Source organism: Miscanthus floridulus, chromosome 18 (genome assembly GCF_019320115.1).
Source record: "Miscanthus floridulus cultivar M001 chromosome 18, ASM1932011v1, whole genome shotgun sequence".
Classification (NCBI taxonomy): Eukaryota; Viridiplantae; Streptophyta; class Magnoliopsida; order Poales; family Poaceae; genus Miscanthus; species Miscanthus floridulus.
The window spans coordinates 23,564,525-23,586,198 of NC_089597.1; the positions used below are offsets into that span (position 1 = coordinate 23,564,525).

Consider the following 21,674-nt stretch of genomic DNA (forward strand, 5'->3'; position numbering starts at 1 on the left):
TCCTCAAACATTTCCTCTGATAGATCGGCGGGCCAAAGGAGGGAGACAGCAAGGAGGCGGTGGCCAAGAAAGGAGGCATAGCAGGCAAGGATGGGGACATTTTCCCCGACACTGACGAATGCATCATGATCTTCGGTGGGTCCGATGCCATCTGGTCCAAGGATAGCACAAGGTTCGCTATAGAGAGGCATGCGCCGCCAAGATGGCCATCCCCTTCTTCCTTAGATGGTCGGCATCTCCAATCACCTTCGATCAGAGGGATCATCCCTCCCACGTTGTGAAACCAGGATGCTACCCGCTCATCGTTGACCCCATCGTCCGCAAGAAGCGCCTTACAAAGGTGCTAATGGACGGAGGCAGCGGCCTCAACATCCTATACGTCGACACCCTCGATGCCATGCGCATCCCCCGATTAGAGCTCCGCCTAGCAGGCTCCCCCTTTCACTTGGTAATCCCGGGAGCACAGGCATACCTGTTCGGATAGATCGATCTGCCGGTCACGTTCGGCAGCCAGGCCAACTTCTGCTCGGAGATCCTCACCTTCGAGGTGGTGGACTTTCCAGGGTCCTACCACGCCAGGCGTGCGACCACGAGCACTATGAGCTCGCCACCATGGTCGTCAACTCATTCGAGCTCCCATAGCTCGGGGAGTCATCGGCTCCGGCAGTCCTAGACTGCAACAAACCAACTTCCTCGACAGCCTTCCGTCCGCTCGAAGAAGCCAAGGCGGTGGGAATCGACCCCGCCAACCCAACCAAGACAGTTTGGATCAGGACCCAGCTCCCGACCAAATAGGAATGCGAGCTCATCGACTTCCTGCTCGACAATCACGATATCTTTGCATGGCAGCCGTCTGACATGCCGGGGATACCACAGGAGGTCGCCGAGCACACGTTGCGCCTTATCTTAGTCTCAAAGCCCACCAAGCAGCGTCTACGTCGCTTCGACGATGAGAGGCGCAGGGCCATAGGTGAAGGGATCGCCAAGCTCCTAGCAGCAGGATTCATCAGAGAGGTATTCCACTCTGACTGGCTCGCCAATCCTATTCTTGTCAAAAAGAAGACCGGGAAGTGGAGAATATGTGTTGATTATACTGGGCTCAACAAGGCATGCCCAAAGGACCACTTTCATTTGCTGCGCATAGACTAGATAGTTGACTCCATCTCGGGTTGTGAGATTCTCTCCTTTCTAGATGCCTACTCAGGCTATCACCAGATCGTGATGAAAGAATCTGATCGGCTCACGACCTCATTCATCACCCCGTATGGTTCGTACTGCTACGTAACCATGCCTTTCGGCCTAAAGAATGCTGGCGCCACCTACCAAAGGTGCATGCAGCAATGCTTTGCCGACCAAATCGACCTGCTCGATCAGCCTGATCAAGTCGAGTGACCAAAACCAACAATTGCCGTCTATGTTGATGACATAGTGGTCAAAACAACCAAAGCTTGCGATCGGATCATAGACCTATCGGCGACATTCGCAAACCTCCGAAGGTTCAACATCAAGCTGAACCCTGAGAAATGTGTTTTCGGGGTTCCGAAGGGGAAGCTGCTCGGATACATCGTGTTCGAATGCGGCATCGAGGCCAACCCCGAAAAGATCACGGCCATTTCCAACATGGGCCCCATACGCAACATCAAGGGCATACAAAGGCTCACCGGCTGTCTGGATGCCCTGAGCCGCTTCATCTCCTGGCTCGGTGAACAGGGGATGCCGCTCTACAAGCTCCTAAAAAAGACGGACACCTTCGTTTGGACTGAGGAAGCCCAGCAGGCTCTGGAAAGCCTTAAAGCATCCCTGACATCGGCCCTAATCCTCGTCACTCCTGAACGGGGAGAACCCCTACTCCTGTACGTCGCGGCAAGCAACCATGTCATGTGTGCCGCCCTGGTCGTTGAAAGGGAGGAACCAGGACACCAGCTCAAAGTTTAGCGACCCGTATACTTCATCGGGGAGGTACTCACCCACCCAAAGGTCCGGTACCCCTAGGTGCAAAAACTCCTGTACGCCATGCTAATGGTGACTAGGAAGCTCCTACACTACTTCACCGACCACGAAGTTGCGGTCGTCACTTCATACCCACTCGGAGACATCATCCGCAACCGCGACGCCGCAGGACGAATCTCTAAGTGGGCGCTTGAACTCATGGGCCATGACATCAGATATACCCCTCACACCGCTATTAAGTCTCAGGCCCTCATGGATTTTGTCGCCGAATGGATGGAGGTCCAGCTACCGACCCCGGACGTCACCCATGAGTACTGGACAATGTACTTCGATGGGTCTGTAATGGTGCCCGGCTCAGGGGCTGGAGTGGTTCTGATCTCCCCAGACGGGAGTAGGCTCTGCTATGCCATCCGCCTCCATTTTTTAGCCTCAAACAATACTGCGGAATACAAGGCCCTTATCAATGGACTGAGCATCACCATCGAGCTCGGTGCTACATGACTCTACGTTCACGGTGACTCGGAACTGGTCATGGATCAGGTCATGAAGGAGTCCTCCTGCAAAAGCCCCCTCATGACAGCATACTGCCAAGAGGTCCGCAAGCTCGAGAACAAATTCTAGGGGATTGAACTGCATCATGTCCCTCGAAGGGACAACGACAACGGCGATTTCCTTGCAAAATTGGGCGCCAGACGGGATCCATCCCCGAGTGGGGTCTTTGATGAGTACAGGCCCGATCTTCCGAGAGGTAGCCGGTAAGTTCGATTTGTGGAGATCTCGACGTTGGCGATCTGGCTTCAAATCAGACACAATTCGAACCCTGCAACCGTTACACCACTGCTCCGTTGGTTATCAACCAAGCACAACTTGATTGACCTCGCCAAGAAGGCTTTTCCTGCAAGCGAATCGAAGAGCACAAGCAAGAAGGTAAAACACGCAATCTGAAATTGCAAATATGAATGACGCGAATTTCAATAAAGGATTCAAGAACTCGGTTCCAAAGGACTAATCGACACAGTGGAGGAGATCAAGAACGGGGGCCCTGGATCACTGTAAAAGGATTTGTCACCACAGTTATAATGAACGATTCAGTTTCTCGATGGAAAACTAAACTCTAAACAAAACCCAATTGTATAGCAGCGGCGGTGGCTGTGTTTATAGTCTAAGACTCGACCTAGGGTTGGGGACGGCCAGGGGTTGGGCGCCAACAACTTGGGCTTAAGGCCCGACACGATACATGGCCAAGTTGGCCCAAATAGGTGACACAGCACCTTGCCATGGTCACACAGAATGATCCACGGACCTTTTGGAGCTAGGACTAGATCCAAAACGACGGCGTCGTCGTCCCCTTTCCAACGCATCCAAGAACGGCCCATTTCGATGTCGTATGAGAAAGTTATGACCGAAAGAGTGACGACGTGTCTGCTGAATCCGAGGACGATGTGGCAGCTGAGTTGGGAACGAATTGCAACTTGGGGAAGACCATGGCGTCAGTGTGTCCAGCATGGTGATGTCCTCATCATCCTCCCCTTCTCGAATTGGAGTCGTCCTCGACTCCATCTTGGCGATGTCCTCATCATCCCCTCCTTCTAGATTTGGAGTCGTCCTCGACTCCATCCCATCATCAGCGAACTCCTACAAAAGGTTAGTGACAGCAGGCAATGCACCAGACATAAACGGTTGACAAAACATAGTATAACATGGTGCATCAGGATTATCACATAGCTTTGCAGTAGCAGAAGTTGTAGCAAGAAAAGCACCTCCTTTTAACTTAATCCCATTATTTTTAGCAATGTCTGTTGGAGGTTTATTTTTGATCTCATTAGCATGTTTAATAATATCCGTAGGAGACAAAGGCAGTAATGTAATTTTCTTGTCCTTATGTATGATAGTGTATGTATTAGTTCTACCATGGTGTAAAGCATCATTATCAAATTCCCATGGGCGACCTAACAAAATGGAGCAAGCTTGCATAGGGACAACATCAAAATCAGCAGTATCATGATAAGAGCCTGTGAAAAAGGTAATGCATGCTGATTTAGTTACCTTAGTCTTACCACTATTATTGAACCATTAAAGTTTATATGGATACGAATGTTGTCGTGTGGTCAAGCCAAGCTTGTCAACCAAATCTGAACTCACCAAGTTGTTGCAACTCCCGCTATCGATGATAGTGAGAACACGACAACCCTGCACAATGAGATACATGTGGAACAAATTGTGGCGTTGGATCTTCATCTCTTCTTCATGTCCCACACGTGTACTCAACACACGCTGCACAAGAAGGCTAGGGTAGTCCGCGGCAGCAGCCACGGAGTCAATGGTGATGGCCTCCTTTTCTTGATCGCCCTCGGTGGGATCTGCATCAATGTTAGTAGCAAGGGCTAAATCATCTTCAACATCACTAGCACTTACATATCCATCCTCGGTAGCCATGAAAGCGCGACGACTGGGGCATTCCTTCATGACATGTCCCATGCCTTTGCATTGGTGGCAAATGATTTTAGAGCTAGACGAGGAGGAGCTAGTAGAAGCACCCAGAGTGCCACCTTTCTTCAGCTGTGGAAACTATACATTAGACAATTTACTTACCCCAGAAGAAAATGGAGGTGTAGATGGCTGTGGTGCAACAGGAAGCTTGGGCGTCTCCGGTTCGGAACGCTGCTGAAAATTCCTCCCATTGTTAGACCTGAAAGGCTGGTGTTGTTTGCGTCCCTGTACTTCTCGTTCTGCCTTAATAGCAAGATGATACAATTGGGAAAAATTGCGCCATTCTTTGTAATCAAGTATGTTCTGTATATCATGGTTTAAACCACCAAAAAATCTAGCACTAGCATCATGATCATCTTCATTTATACCACAATGTGCTAAACCAATAAGCAATTCTTGATAGTATGCTTCTACTCCTTTATCACCTTGTTTTAAAGTTTATAGTTTCAAATGTAAATCACGTTGGTAATAAGGAGGAACAAAACGAGATTTCATACGTTGCTTTAAAACATTCCAAGTTTGAGACACAGCAGCAGCATTATTGGCATTGCAAAGATCACTCCACCAGAACAAAGCAAAATTAGTAAACTCACTAGTAGCAAGTCTAACTCTATGCTCAGCAGGAACATTATGAGAATCAAATTTTTGTTGAACAGCAAGCTCCCAATCTAAATATGCCTCTGGATCAACATTACCAGCAAAAGGAGGTAGACTAAATTTAATTTTAGCAAAAGGATCATTATTACCATGATTATTACCTTCCATACCGCGACGATTGAAGTTGAGGCGGCGACAGGCACCACCGTCCGCATACGCATCTTCATCACCAAAAGCATCCATATCTTCATCATCAGCACGATAAGGTGGAGGGCGTTGCTCAAGCTGTTCAATGCAGGTGACCAGATTGTTCACGTTGCGCGTCAGCTCGGTCATAAGATTGCGTTGTTCAGTCATGAATGTTGTAAGCTCGCCCTTGGACACGCACTCATTGAAGTCTGTTGGAGTTCCTGCCATGGTTAGAAGATAGAAAAAGACAACACCAAAGTATTATCCCTATCAACTAAAAGGAAAGAAGTGGTAGTGGTGGTGATGGTGGTGAAAGTGGAATGCAAAATCACAAGCGGCTTACCACCGTCTTGCCTGTATTCTTACCAATGCCAAACAGGAGCAAAACCAAAGTGGCGAAGCAATCTATTGTTGAGCGTGGGTAACAGTTGCAAGATGAACCTGTGCTGACAGAAGAATATGTGGAGCTATGGGTAGGCACACAATATGACAGCAAGGATTAGCAATTAATGAGTGTAGAGTAATGATTGTTCAATCTAGATCCAAAGTACAAATCACAGGTGCTGGTTAAGACGTGTCGAGACATAGCACAACAAGGTGAAAACAAAGGACGATCGAAAGAACTCACAGAGCAAGCAAATAGCCCGAACTTCTCCTTTTTTCCTGAATTTTTTTTTCCAGATTGTTCCAAAAGGCACTAGTAGGAAACAAACTTTTTTTTCACTATTTTTTTATATACTTTTCTCTGAGGTGGGAACCACAAAAAAGATGCAACCACAAAAATTGGCACCTACAACTGAGGTGGGATGTGGTCTACAGAAATTCAGCACGTGCTCTGGAAAGCGCGCAAAAACTTTGACAATTTTTTTTCTATATTTTCCTGAATTTTTTTGGCAATTCTGATGAAACCAAACAGGGCAAAGCCAAGTTTGGGTCGGCTCCAAATGTTGTCAAGAAGCTGCTGAAAAAATTTCAGATTTTTCTGATAAACGAGCGAAAAGTTATGCCTGTTTTACCGAAGGTATCTCAAGGTATGTTTTCTGGAAGGCACAATACGGCGGCGGCAGTTAGGGCAAAGCATCCCTAAACTCTAACACCGATCACAGGATTGTCACTGTGACTAACAGCAGTAGGTATTCGCCTGATGATGTAAGGAGGGCTGCGATGCAGGCAAAATAAGAGCGACTGGCAACCTATCTAGGGTTTGTGCGGCGGCGAGAAGTTACACAAGGCGGCTAGCGGGGGCAAGTCGAGTAATGTGGTGGCTTCGACTTGTTGTTTGGGAACGGTGGATGGGATAGCGGTGGAAAACAAAAATCACAGCAACGGGCGATTGAACTACGACCACGAACACAATCCTAAACCAGCAACAAGACTCGACCACGGACACAAACTCAACAACACGAATCTGAAACGAAATTGCAAAGGCACAAAGGGCGATAGGACAACGGAAATTGAAATATTTTTGGGCTTTTTGTGGAGTCTAGGTAATGAACAAATATGAATCTAAGGCAAATGAGATTATACCTCGCGGTAAACCTGAAATATCTGATACCAATTGATGAGTACATGCCCGATCTTCCGAGAGGTAGCCGGTAAGTTCGATTTGTGGAGATCTCAACATTGGCGATCCGGCTTCAAATCAGACACGATTCAAACCCTACAACCGTTACACCACTGCTCTATTGATTATCAACCAAGCACAACTTGATTGACCTCGCCAAGAAGGCTTTTCCTGCAAGCGAATCGAAGAGCACAAGCAAGAAGGTAAAACACATAATCTGAAATTGCAAATATGAATGACGTGAATTTCAATAAAGGATTCAAGAACTCGGTTCCAAAGGACTAATCGACACAGTGGAGGAGATCAAGAACGGGGGCCCTGGATCACTGTAAAAGGATTTATCACCACAGTTACAATGAACGATTCAGTTTCTCGATGGAAAACTAAACTCTAAACAAAACCCAATTGTGTAGCAGCGGTGGTAGCTATGTTTATAGTCTAAGACTCGACCTAGGGTTGGGGACGGCCAGGGGTTGGGCGCCCACAACTTGGGCTTAAGGCCCGACATGATACATGGCCAAGTTGGCCCAAATAGGTGATGCAGCACCTTGCCATGGTCACACAGAATGATCCACGGACCTTCTGGAGCTGGGACCAGATCCAAAACGACGGCGTCGTCGTCCCCTTTCCAACGCATCCAAGAACAGCCCGTTTCAATGTCGTATGAGAAAGTTATGACCGAAAGAGTGACGACGTGTCTGCTGAATCCGAGGACGACGTGGCAGCTGAGTTGGGAACGAATTACAACTTGGGGAAGACCATGACATCGGTGTGTCCAGCGTGGCGATGTCCTCATCAGTCTTCATCAACGACATCCATGAGCCATCCGCCCGCATCCTAGAAAGTCCGATCCAGAAACACCTCGACGCCCAGCCAGCGCTCGGGGGCTCCGATCTTAGTACATCTATGACGACGTCACCCGCAAACGTCGCTGTATTGGCACTTGATCAAACCAACTGGCTAGTACCGCTACTTGCCTACCTCCTCAAGGAGGTTCTCCTGCTCAAAAGAACCAAAGCCCGATGGATCGCTCGGCGCGCCAAGACCTTCATCGTGCTCGGTGATGAGCTCTACAAACGGAGTCCGTCAGGGGTACTCATGAAGTGTATCACCACCAACCAGGGGAGGCAGCTCCTCCTTGAGGTCCATGCCGGGATTTGCGGACATCACACGGCCCCATGGTTGCAGGTCGGAAAAGCCTTTCGCCATGGTTTTTACTGGCCCACCGCGCTACGAGATGCAGAGGAGGTCGTCCACAAGTGTGAAGAATGCCAGTTCTACGCTCGGCAAACACATCTGCCGGCACAGGAACTCCAAACCATCCCCATCACCTGGCCATTCACGGTCTGGGGCCTCGACATGGTGGGACCCCTCAAAAAGGGCCCAGGTGGTTTCACTCACCTACTCATAGCAGTCGACAAATTCACCAAGTGGATAGAGGCCAAGCCCATCACAAACCTCTGCTCGGAAGAGGTGGTCAAATTCTTCCTCGACATTATCTACTGGTTCAACGTTCCTAACTGTATCATCACTGACCACGAAACCAACTTCACTGAAAAGAAGTTCCTAGACTTCAGCGATGGATACGGCATTAGGATCAACTAGGCCTCGGTCGGACATCCACGAACCAACGGTCAGGTCGAGCGTGCCAATGGCATGGTCCTCCAAGGACTCAAGTCATGCATCTTCAACAGACTCAACAAATACACCGAACGATGGGTGGCAGAGGTCCCAGTAATCCTCTGGAGCCTAAGAACGACCCCGAACCGATCCATAGGGTTCACGTCTTTCTTCCTAGCTTACGGAGCTGAGGCAGTGCTGCCCTCCGACCTTGACCACGGCGCCCCAAGAGTGAAGGCTTTGGACCACGACCGAGCCGCAGAGGCTCAACAAGACGCAGTCGACCTGCTCGAGGAAGCCCGCGAGACGACCATCATCTGCTCCGCTCGCTATCAGCAAATTCTCCGTAGGTACCACGAAAGAAAGATCAGGGGGAGAATCCTTGAAGTCGGCGACCTCATACTCCGGAGGACCCAATCAACAAAGGAAAAACACAAACTCTCTCTGCCATGGGAAGGACCCTATATGGTGACTGAAGTAATCCGACCGGGCACCTACCGACTGGAGGACGACAACGGCAACGCTATCACCAACACTTGGAACATTAAACAGCTACGTCGTTTTCCCCTAAAATTTGGTATTACCGCTTGTTTAGTCAACACTTACTCCTAAAAAGCGCCCTGGCCCGAATAGTTTCAGCCTAGGTCGCTCGGGGGCTACATAAGGGCATAATACTGAATATTACCTCTGTTTTTATTGTCATGTGGTAAACAAATTTCCCCCTGAATGGAAGCACTTTTCCTTTCCTTTAACTATCCTACGTAACTTTGTTCTCACTCCTAACCGAACGCACCCCGCCACGACCTACGGCTATGAGCAGCCGAGCCCCGCTGGCCATGCCCAGGCTCTTAAAAAAGCTGTAGCCTACGAAACTAACGGGCAGGTGCAAAAAAGAAAGGACAAAAACAATAGCTACGCCAGGATAAAAACAAGAAACAGATAGTGATCCTGTCGTAGAGAATAGGACTGATGTGTTCATTAATATAAAAACTGTTCACACAAGGGCTCACCCACGAACGACGAGTGCGGGTCCTGGTCGGACATTTCTAACTGAAGCTCTCCAAACCCCATCACTCAGGCCATCAAGGTGAGCATGTGTTCATTAATACAAAAACTGTTCACATAGGGGCTCACCCACGAACGACGAGCGTAGGTCCCGGTCGAACATTTCCGACTGAAGCTCTCCAAACCCCGTCACTCAGGGCATCAAGGTGAGCATGTGTTCATTAATACAAAAATTGTTCACACAAGGGCTCACCCACGAATGATGAGCGTGGGTCCCGGTTGGACATTTCTGACTGAAGCTCTCCAAACCCCGTCACTCAGGCCATCAAGGTGAGCATGTGTTCATTAATACAAAAAAGTTCACACAAGGGCTCACCCACGAACGATGAGCGCAGGTCCCGATCGGACATTTCCGACTTAAGCTCTCCGAACCCCATCACTAAAGCCATTGAGGTGAGCACTACCAACCCCCTCTATTTCCTTACAATCATTTCATACATCCATACGCGCATTCATTCCATACGCCCGAACCTTCCAGATGATTCGGGCCTAAACAACCTAGGGGCTCAGGAACTAAGCATTGCATGTGCAGCGAAATGCATCACAACATTTCGTGTTGCATCACGAAGCGGCGGTTGCCTCATTCGACATGAGCGACCAACAGAGCTAGGGGAGAAAAACATAGATGAGCCTCGTGCGACCCTCGCCTGGTTTGGCAAACTAGGTCATCTCAACCTTCTCATTTGATCCTGAACCTCTCGCCAAACCCATAGAATCTCCATCGAGGGGAGGCCGTTAGGCCACTCGGGTCGGTCTCCAGAACGACCTAGGCATATACCGGGTTGCAGGTAAAGGAGTAGTGGAATGTCACAAGAGAGCTATGCCGACCCTGTCACGAACGACGGACCTAGATTCCACTCGATCACACCCGTTAGCGAACTCACCGAGCGCGTCACTCGAGCCCGAGCGATCGGGACAAGCGACAAAACTCAACCCCTCCGGTTATGAGGAACCAAGGATGGGGTAACGCACATAACTCACACCGACCCCTACTAAGGCCCAACAGAGCTCGGGGGCTTAAGACAGAAAGCCTAGGACTGCGACCCCGAACTTGCCCCTTCCGACTGCGCTCTAAAAACCTAGGTTTGCGACCCTGATGTCGCCCCATCCGGCTATGCTTCCGACTGCGCTCCAAAAAACCTGGGTTTGCGACCTCGATCTCGCCCCATCCGGCTACGCTTCTGACTGCGCTCCAAACATCTAGGTCTGCGACCCCGATCTCGCCACATGACTCTGACTCGCTTGATCCCACGGTGCACATCGACGCCAGCATTAGTGAGCTCTGTCTCATCCAAGACTGACTCCCTCGCTCGATCCCACGGCATGCATCGACGCCAGGATTAGTGAGCTCTGTCTCATCCAAAACATGACTCCTACTCACTCGATCCCATGGCGCGCATCGATGCTAGCATCAGTGAGCTCTGTCTCATCCAAGACTAACTCCTTCGCTCGATCCCATGGCACACATCGACGTTAGCATCAGTGAGCTCTATCTCATCCAAAACACGACTCCGACTCACTCGATCCCACGGTGCGCATCGACGCCAGCATCAGTGAACTCTATCTCATCTAAGACTAACTCCCTCGCTCGATCCCACAGCGCACATCGACGCCAGCATCAGTGAGCTTTGTCTCATCCAAGACTGACTCCCTCGCTCGATCCCATGGCGCGCATCGACATCAGCATCAGTGAGCTCTGTCTCATCCAAGACGGATGCCCTCACTTGATCCCACGGCGCGCATCGACGCTAGGATCAATGAGCCCTGTCTCGTCCAAAACTAACTACCTCACCCGATCCCACGACGTGCATCAACTCCAGGATCAGTGAGCTCTGTCTCGACCAAAACTAACTACCTCGTCCGATCCCATGGTGCGCATCGATGCCAGGATCAGTGAGCTCGGTCTCATCCAAAACCCTTGACTGACTCCCTCGCTCAATCCCATGGCGTGCACCGACATCAGGATCCACAAGCTCCCTCTCACCCAATCTCTCAAAATAACTAAAAAACCGCCTCAGCTGCACAACGACGCCTTGGGCGACAAAACTCTATCCCAAAATAAAAACTCCCCCATTGATAACACAGGAAACCCCCTAGATGGTTCTACCCGAACTGCCCGGAGGCTCGGGGGCTACACCCACGGGTGTGCTCGCGCGCACCCGCCAGCAAGACAAAAATCCCTCGGATGATTCTGCCTGAATCACCTGGGGGCTCGGGGGCTCCTGTCGGGTTCATAAACCTGGGGTCCCTCGGGGACTGGCTTCCACGCCAAGGCTCGGCCCAAGCCGACAACACGTAACTCATGGGCCGACCCAAGAGTCTAAAACGACAGGGCGGAAGGGTGGCCCAATCACCGAATGAAAGGTCTGGCCGAAGAGGAACAACACCCGCTCATCGGCTACTTCGGCCCACCTCTCCGACCAGAGCGTTTGCTTCGACTCCAGCCGCCACCGGATGGCCTCTCCGATCGAAAGGCCTGGCCTAAAACACTACTTTCGACTCCGACCCCGCGACTCCGATCGGGGATCACAAGAACCCTGCTCACCGCTCTTCTCCGACCGGCGCACTCAGAGCCGACTGGAGCCATCCGACCGGGGACGCCCGCTCGGTAGGAACCAGGAGACATGCGGAGAAAAGCAAGGCAAGGCTCACAAGTCAAAACCACTGTACTAGGGACCATACCCTGCATAGAATAGTACTCTGTAGCCACCTTGACACAAACAGTATTGTAGGCGCCGACATCTCCCTCTACAATATTGTAGACATCGCTAAAAACTCCCATACGGTAAGGCCCCCCACGTGCCTCTGGGCATCGATAGCGTTATGGGCACCAGGATTTATCGTACTGGGTGAACGTGGTGAGACTCCTCACATGCCTCTAGGCATCAAGCAGTATTTACAGGTACCGACGTCTACCATCCCTAAAGAAGGCAGCACGACCTCCCACATGCATCTGACACTCTACAGTGACATCAACAGTGTTGTAGGCGCCTACCATTATCTTGTACCCGCCGGTGTGGGCAATAAGGCTCGATAGGCGTGGGCAACAAGGCTCGGTAGCATACGTACCCTCACCCTCTCACTTGTAAAGCCATCCCCTTTATCTATAAAAGAGGATGCGCCCCCTCCAAAAAAAGAGAGCCCTTCTTGAAGATAACAAGCACCGATCAAGTTCACTAGCTCACAACCACAGAACCGCTGGATTTGTACCCCAAGCACACGCTTGAACACTTAGCTCATAGCGTAGCTCCTGTCGCTCTTGGCTCTTCTGACCGGAGCCGACCGGACCTCTCGTACACCCCATCTTTCTTCTTCTCATTTGTAACCCCACTGCAAACTTTGAGCACCTTGGCTCAGGAATAAAGTCACTGACCAACCCAAACTAGACGTAGGGCACGTTGCCTGAACTAGTATAAACCCTATGTCATTGAGTGCTAGGCCACCTCCGATCACAATGTACGGCAAAACTATAAATATTTACTAGTTGGTCATATTCTGCACTGACACCAATATTCAGAGAAATCAAGAATAGTCTCCCTATCTCTTGTGTCTATGTGTTCTACTTTCATCTACTACGTTGATCATGATAGACGGAGAGAGAAAGGTCCTAACCGCTGGCAACATGTTTTATAGCAGAAGCTACCCCACCGCCAATTGACGCCTTCTAAGCCATATCGTGTGCAGTGGCGGATCTAGGATTTAAAATATGGGGGTACGGACCTAAGCGATGCAATTCGCTAATGATATAATAATATGTCAAGAGAATGACAATAAAATAGTTAGGTGTACAGATTTAAGGATACAATTCATCAACATTCATACAAAGATAGTCATTCCCAAGGTCATGATAAAGTAATATAGTTCCTCGGCATCGGCTCTCACTTCGAGGCCGAAATCAACCGGCCTTGGCCTCTCCCTCTCCCTATGTTGCAAATATATGTTTCTAGTATTTTAGATGTTATCAGAGGTATGTTACAAGTGTTTCATATGGATGTTGTAAAAGTAGATCAGGATGTTGCATATGTTGCAAGTGTTTCGAAGGCAACATCGCAAGCGTTTGTTCAAAATGTTTCATCGGTTTCAGACGTATGTTGCAAGCGTTTTTTATCTGGATGTTGCACATGTTTCACAAATATGTTGCAAGAGTATGTTCGAAATGTTTTAGTTGTTTTAATCTTATGTTGCAATAAGTGTTTTCATGTTGCAAGTTGCAAGTGGTTTATCTGGTTGTTGCATATGTTGCAACTGTATATTCCAAATGTTTCATCTACTTTAGACTTATGTTGCATTTAAGAGTTTCATGTTGCAAGTGTTTAGTGTTTTAGAGGTATGTTCAGATAGTCATGGGAGCACAGCCTGAGTACTGGGGGAAGGGGCGTGGTGAGCCGGGGGCCGGTAGATGGGGCGCACGACGCGCCTGGCGTCCTGCGGACGGGATGTGCTCGTCCTCGTTCGGGCTCCTAGGTCCCACCCACATGGAGAGAGGAGGGGTTAGGGGGAAGGAGTGACAGGCGTAGCCAGGGTGCGTGTGTGGGGTGGGTGAGGCAGACAGGAGCGAGGTACGCGTGTGGGGGTGGGGTGAGGCAGATGAGGGATGGATGTGCGTGTTCAGCAGCTATACGGCGCAGCAGTAGGCACGAGCGGGCGGGCTAGGGCAGCAGCATGCACGGGGCATCCGGACACGTTCATCTGATTTGGACGTTCGGGCGCTCGTAATTCCCTATTTTTATTTGATATAAAATGTTATAGATATTTTCTACTGGATATTTTTACAAAAAATTTGGGGTACAGCTGTACCCCATACACATACACTATGCTTAGATTTGCTGATAGTCGTGACTACCCCATCCGCCCCTGGTTGTGTGAACCAAGTCTCGCATTTTCAAAACTCCGACTATGCTTAGATTTGCTGATAGTCGTGACTCGTGATCCATCGAGGGTTGACTGTGCAAGCAGGCGACTCCGTACAAGATTGAAGTAAGGCCTTGTTTGGATGTATGTGTATCCACATCAATTCACATATGTTGGAGTGGAATAGAATAGAATTTAGTTTAATTCTACTATAATCCACTTCAACCCATATAGATTGAGACGAATACATGCGCATCTAAATAAGGCCTAAACGAAGGTTAAAATGTCTGGGAACGACGAAAATTAGAACATGACAATTTGACAATAGTACTCAAGTAAAATGGATTTATTTTCTCCTTTTCCTTCGACAATCGACACTGTACCGAGACCGAGGCGACAGAGAACAGACGGAAACGAGGCCACGTTTAGTTGGCGCCGGAATCGGCATTTGCACAGTGTTTGATGTGACGGCAAACACTGTAGCAATTTCGTTTGTATTTGTGGATTATTGTCTAAACATTGACTAATTAGGCTCAAAAGATTCGTCTCGCAAAGTTCAACTAAACTGTGCAATTAGTTTTTGATTTCATCTATATTTAGTACTCCATATATATACCGCAAGTTTGATGTGATGGAGAATTTTCTTTTACATAGTGCCAAAATTGAGAGTTTGGTGCGAACTAAACATGGCCCGAATTGCTTGAGGTCCGCCAGTGCTGTTGGACTACTGGCGCTTGTGCCTCCACGTCGCTTCTCCTTGTGAAACCGCAAAACATTTCACCAAACTCTTGCCAATCTGCCATGCCACCTACTTCCTCCATGTTTTGACAGCTTTAAACCTCGACAGCTCCCGCTCCTCGCTGTCCTCTTCATTGCCGAGGCGCACGATCAAGCTCTCACACGGCCGCCGACTCATACAGCACTGGTTGTCAGTCTGTCGCTGCACTGACGCAGTCGCTCTCCAGCTCGAACGGCGGCTCACACGCGCTCCTCCCATGGAGCCACAGCAGCTGCGACTGCGAATTCTGGACACCGTGCGCCTGTCGCCGCCACCCGTCCCGGCGCAGCACGCGGCGGCCCTCCCGCTCTCCGGCCTCGACGCCGACCGCAACGCACTCGACGTCACCTTCCGCACGCTCCGCTTCTTCCCACCTTCGCCGCCGTCCATCGACCCCCACGCGGTCCTCCCGCCCGCGTTCGAGGCCGCGCTCGGCCTCTACCCGGCGCTCGCGGGACGCCTCCGCGACGGCCACGTCGTGGTAGGCGCTGGCACCGTGCCCGGCGCTGGCGCCGTGCCCATCATCCTCGCGGAGTCCGGTCTCTCGGTGGCCGACGTCGACACCGACTGCCCCGGCTCGCCACTGCTCGACCGCCTCGCGCCTCCGGGGGACGGCGACGCCGACGCCGACGTGGATACCCCGGTTCTCGCTCTCCAGGCCACGCGGTTCGCGTGCGGCGGCGTCGCGCTGGGGATGCGGGTGGCGCACGCGCTCTGCGACGGCGCGGGCGTCACCAAGTTCCTCGCCGCCGCGGCGCGGTTCGCGCGGGGGCAGGGGCCGCCGGAGGTGGCGCCGGTGTGGGAGCGGCGGGAGCTGCTGGTGCCGAGGCGCCCGCCGCGCGTGGCGACGCAGGTGTTCGACCGCGTCCCTCGCGCTCGACGGCGGCGTCGCGCGGTGTGGGCCGTACGGAACCGCGGAGGGATGGCGCGAACAGCAGCGGAAGCTCACGAGGGACTGCTTCCACGTGAGCGACGAGCGCGTGGAGGCGCTCAGAGCGCGGATCACCGACGAGGCTGGCATCCAGCTCACGACCTTCGAGGTTGTCGCCGCGTTCATCTGGCGCGCCAGGTAAGCCGTAAGCACACTCCACTACCTGTCTGAGAATTCAGATCGCAGCAAGACTGCAAGACGCTCACCGTGCGCGTGGACCGGCGGCCAGGGTCAAGGCAAACGGGACCAGCCCCGGCGAGGTGGTGAAGATGGTGTACTCCATGAACATCGGCAAGCTCGTCGACCCGCCGCTCGCCGACGGGTACTGGGGCAACGTGTGCGTCCCGGTGTACGTCGCCGTGGCCGCCGGCGACCTCGTCGCCCAGCAACTGGCAGCAACCGCCGTCCTGATAAGGAAGAGCAAGCAGGCCGTGGACGACGAGTACGTGCGATCCTACGTCGACTTCCAGGAGCTGCACCGCCACGACGGGGTCACGGCGGGCGCCGTGAGTGCGTTCACGGACTGGCGGCGGCTCGGCCACGGAGAGGTCGACTTCGGGTGGGGCGGCCCCGACTCCGTGCTGCCGCTCTCGTGGAGGATCCTCGGGAGCACGGTGCCGTGCTTCCTGCTGCCCTACGGCGCGGGGGATGAGCGGCGGCGGGGAGGGTTCAAGGTGTTCATCGCTCTGCAGCGCACGGCGCTGGCTGGTTTCAGAGAGGAAATGCAGGAGCTGCTGTTGCAACCGCAGCAGAGCTCAGCGGGAAAGCTGTGAACTTGTTAGAGATATACGAGAAACAGAATTATCTGTATCAAATTTGAATTTAATCCTAATCTGGATGGAATAAATAACTTATCAAATATACATATGACTTTTGCCATTTGAACCTGATGTTATGGACAGAGAACGAGCTTACATTTTGTTCCAACAAGACCTTCCATTCAAGCAGATAGCCAGGCAAGTCTTATTACAACAGCACAACAATGAATAACAGAGATCCTAGTCCTAACCAAAACAATTCTCATCAGATATGTTGTATGTGCGCAATCGCTCAAACCAAGCACATTCTAGATTGGACACTCCTCGTCCCATATCACCGTAAAACAAAAACGAAGACATACAAGTATGAGTGATGAACACGAGATAACTTCACAAGATGTATCTTACATGATCAGTAACCATTTTCGCAGCAGCAAGCTTCATGCGCTGACCGAAGGAGCCACTTTCTGTTGCGGCTTTTTTTCTTGGCTTCCCCTTCATATCCTTGGCCTTTGGTTGTGGAGGAGTACCAGCTGCCTTTGCTCTCTGCTCCTTCGGTACTGGTTTCTTCTGATCAGAAGAAGGCGACGGTGATGGTTTCTTCTGATCAGTAGGAGAAGATGAAGGCAATGGCTTCTTTTTAGGGGCTTTCCGGTCATTGATATTGTTGCTTAGGGTAATAGAGCCTTGCAGCTTGAGAGCTGATGGGTTTGTGCTGTTCTCCTTCTTTGCCTGTGCTTTCTTTGGGTTCTCAGGGTGGACCAAGGATCGTGGCTCCCATGGTCGTGCTGCGATCCAGCGGTCCATCCAGCTCCAGCCCCAGCCACCCTTGCCGACTTCATAGCTGAAGTTTCCTAGACTTGTAGCAGACCTTGCTCTCCACTGCCAAAGGGTAAAGTATGTCGTTGTCTTCACACTGTTAGTGCACTCATAATGCTGATATTCTCTTGAACAAATTATGATTGTGTCTACATTTTAAATGAAAATTGACTATTATATATTAATTTGAACCTTAGATGTGGATTTCTATAATAGAATGAGTTACAACATCAGAATTAGTGAGTATAATAAACCTGATGGTTGAACGCGTACGCCATGGCTCGCTCACGCTTCACTGCTGCTTCTTCCCGATTGTTGTATCCTAGCAAGTATTTCATCCATAGTATCCGAACCTCCATTCCATTCAACCTAATAAAAGATGGAAACACACACAAAAAATGCAATGTCATCAGATAAAAATAATTAGTTTCTCTTGGGCTTCAAACTTAAAACTAACCTGCAAATTATGGAGTTTTGCCTCAAGTTTCATTTGGTTCTCCTGCTTCTTCTTCCTGTTGCGTCCTTCGGTGACCATGAAAGCACGCCGGTTTCTTATCTCTGACTGCAACTTGTTCCAAGACTGTATGTAACTCAGCGTGGCAGCAGTCTGCTTCTTAACCGGATTCGCCTGACCGACAACACGCAATCTTTTCACTCCCCTGAGACAACGCAGGGTCTTCCTTGCCTGCATGTAAGTGATGAGCAGTATTAAAAAAGGTAAACAATTTGTTTGTAAAATATCTCAATTCAGTAGTCAATGTAGCGGTAGTGCAATCCATATCATCCATGATTCATGTTACCCTGTATTTCCGAAACGCATTCTGAATGCGAGTAGCAGCCCATTCCTCTAGTGCTGCATTGTCTTCATGGTCGTCACTACTGGAAGAAGGGCCGTTTAACTTCTGATTTGTCTGGTTGCCTCCATTTGTTACTTGACCAGCGAGCTTCATTAGTAAAAAGAAATATATGAAAACGGTTGGAAGTTAATAATCATTGGTACAGTATTCTCTCACACGCATTTGAAAAATATTCGTTAGTCAATTTAGTTATGGGTGCATATAATTCTTAGGTACTTGAAAACCCCATAAACCAAAAATACACCTCCTGTCAATTAGGACTAGTAAAGTTTCATTAGGTCATCCGACCTCTGATATTGATATGGGTGGAAATAGTCATGAAGGATCAGTTCAGTTGTCAAATTACTTTGGCTAGCCAGTCCAAGTGAAAAAATGAGAGTGAACATAACAACTCTCAGTGAACTTTGGTATCTGAATCAAACAAAAACTGTGGAGGTTCCTAATAAATAATAAACACGGGTTCTTATACGTGCCATGCAGATCACATAAAGCAATGCAGAAGAAAACAAGAAGCCGTGACATAACTAGTAAACAACTCAACTACTCAAAGAAAAAAACATATTTAGCACATTTAATTAATTAATCATTACCCAAGTAAAAAATTCAGATTTCCTGCTGTTTGTTGATGGGCTGATGAGCCCAGTTAGCAGCAACCATTGATGTTCCAGATCCGCAGAGGATTTTGTCCTGAAGGTAGCACCTAAGTCTAATTAACACACTGTTCTACAAGTCAGCATCAGTAAACTCCCATTACTCCCACCAACAAATCAGGTTTTCCTTACAGATCTCTAAATATTTATGCAGGAAGAAGTGTCATGGCAGATGAATTCGAAATGTCAGCACAGATCGATTCCATAGTCAAATTATTCCAAATGTCCGATTCAAATTCAAAAGTGAGACTTGAAGATAACACACCTTACAGAATTTCAGCAACTGAATCAAACAGAAAACGTTGTCAAATGCCAGATCACATCCTAAAGCAACACCAGAGAAAACAAGCAGCTATGGGCTATGGCAAAAAGAACTCAAGGAAAAAGAACTCTTTGATATTTAGCATATACAATTAGACAATTAGTCATTATCCAAGTAGACGATTTATGATTTCCTGTTGTCGCTTAATGGGCCCAATTAGGAGCAACCAAGTGCGTCCATATATGCAGAAAGGTCTTATCCTGAAGGTAGCACCTAACTCTAACAAGCCAGCATCAGTAACCTTCCATTATTGCTACCAACAAACCAAGCTTTCCTTACAGCCAACTTTCTAATTATGATTAGCACAAGCACAGCAACAGCACACCTAGTTGCTCAGATGATAGTATGTCCACTTGTCCTGGCCATTCCTAATGATGGAATGGAATGAATGGCATCACTTTTCAGGTTGCTTGGAAGGCATGCAAGGCAAGCTGGTGTACAGGACATCCAGGACAGGAGGGGCTTGGAAATGGGTTAGAAAGGCTTTTTTTTTTCTTTCTGGAGGCTAGCAAAGAAAGAAAGGAGGATGATGGAGTGTACCTTTGCGTGCTTTGACTTTGCCCGTTTCGATTTTTTCTTGCTGATGATCGTCTTGAACCAGTCCCCAGACCCCATGTCTTCAACGGGGTTGCACCGCAGAGATCAATTCGTATTCAGGTCCACTTGCTTAGATCACAAGGAAAACGAAGGGGAATAGATTAGCTAGTATGTGTTGTTTAAAAAAATTGCAAAAGAATAATGACTCCACGTGATGGTGCAACATGCGTTGATCACGGCGCAGAAAATAATTACAGATGAAGCAAGTTTAGAGCCTCGTTCTGAATCTCTCTGAAACTCTGATAGAGTAAAAAAAAGCAAAAACCTGTTGAAGTAAACAAGCAGTCATAGTATTTCTGATTCTGAATATCTACGAGAAAATTTACTAGTAACCATGAGACAATGAACTTTCTTTTGGTGACCGTCTCTAGAAAACCGTATTCAGACAGGTACTTCGTCAAATTGAACAAGAATGGATACCCAAGATAAATAGAACAAGATGAGTAATAATAAAACGAAACTAAAAGAACCCTCTGAAATCATTCAGAACTGGTAAGGTTACTGCAAGAAAGGTCGGGGCTTTCTCCTTCTAACCTGACCAAGAAGACCAAACCCAGGGGGAAAAATCCCATGACTGCTCATCGAATCCTCTGTTCATCCATCGGAGGACAGAGAAAGCAGGCACCCCTCGTAAACCCAGAGCAGAACCAGACCAAGAAGGGAGGGAAGCCCAGGACCAGGTAACAGAGGAGCAGAAACTAAGTACCTGAGTTTCAGAGGAGGGCTGTGACCTAGCCTGAATCCGATCAGGAGTAGCTGTCAGGTAGGGGGAGAAGGCAGCAGAGGTCGGAGGTCAGAGACGGGAGGCACCCATCGGAAGCAATGGATCTCCTTCCACTCCAGCTTTCGGAGAGGGAGGGAGGTGGGAGGGAAGGTGGAAAGGTGCAGGGCTGGAGTTAGATATAGGTCCAGATCAAGTCCCTTGTCCAATTGCTCCCACGTTACTTTCTTTATTTACTCGTGGCTCCCCCCCTCCTCGGCCACTGACCCACTGACTTGCTGACTTTCAATTCAATTACTGCGTGATTGCAGTGTTAGTGGCAACTTTTTTGACAGTAAAAAAATGGGGACAGCAGGCAGCTTCTCCTTGACTTCTCCTTAATGACCCACTTGGGCAGGGCAGGGCAGAGCATCAGGCTTGCAGACTGCAGTTGTTTTTTTAGCAGTATTGTTCACTCATGTGAAGAAACCTCAGAAACTGTCGAGTTAAAAGGGAAGTGTGAGCAATAATAGAGGTACTATTTGGCAGGTAATGGTCCTGGCAGTACTTCTCATCTCCTGGTTGGTGAATGGTGAACAGCAACTCTAAGCTAATAGCCAGTGGTGTGACTGTCACCAGCGGGCAATCTTGAAGCTCTCCCAGGTTTAGGATGGGCATTTGCATTTGCATTTGCATTTCAAGACTCTGCTGGACCATCTTCAGAGGCACCACCGCACCACTACAGCAGAGCATATGTCATTTGCGTTCGAGATCAGAGGACAGAGGTGGAGCATTTTTGGCGTATCACTTGGTGCAGTGCAGATCAGACTTGCAGTCAAGACTGTGATCGGCCATCCTTCAGAGGTTGCAACAATGCAACCGACCGCAACACACATGTCGTAGTTCTGGTCTCCAGGAGTAGAAATGGACCATTTT

General features: G+C 49.4%; 2 pseudogenes; one reads left to right on the top strand and one right to left on the bottom strand.

Annotated features, from left to right (window-relative positions):
* Positions 1 to 15,024: 15,024 nt before the first annotated feature.
* On the top strand, positions 15,025 to 16,818 carry LOC136520088 (3'-N-debenzoyl-2'-deoxytaxol N-benzoyltransferase-like; annotated as a pseudogene).
* Positions 16,819 to 16,951: 133 nt separating this feature from the next.
* On the bottom strand, positions 16,952 to 20,929 carry LOC136520089 (protein IQ-DOMAIN 9-like; annotated as a pseudogene).
* Positions 20,930 to 21,674: the final 745 nt, after the last annotated feature.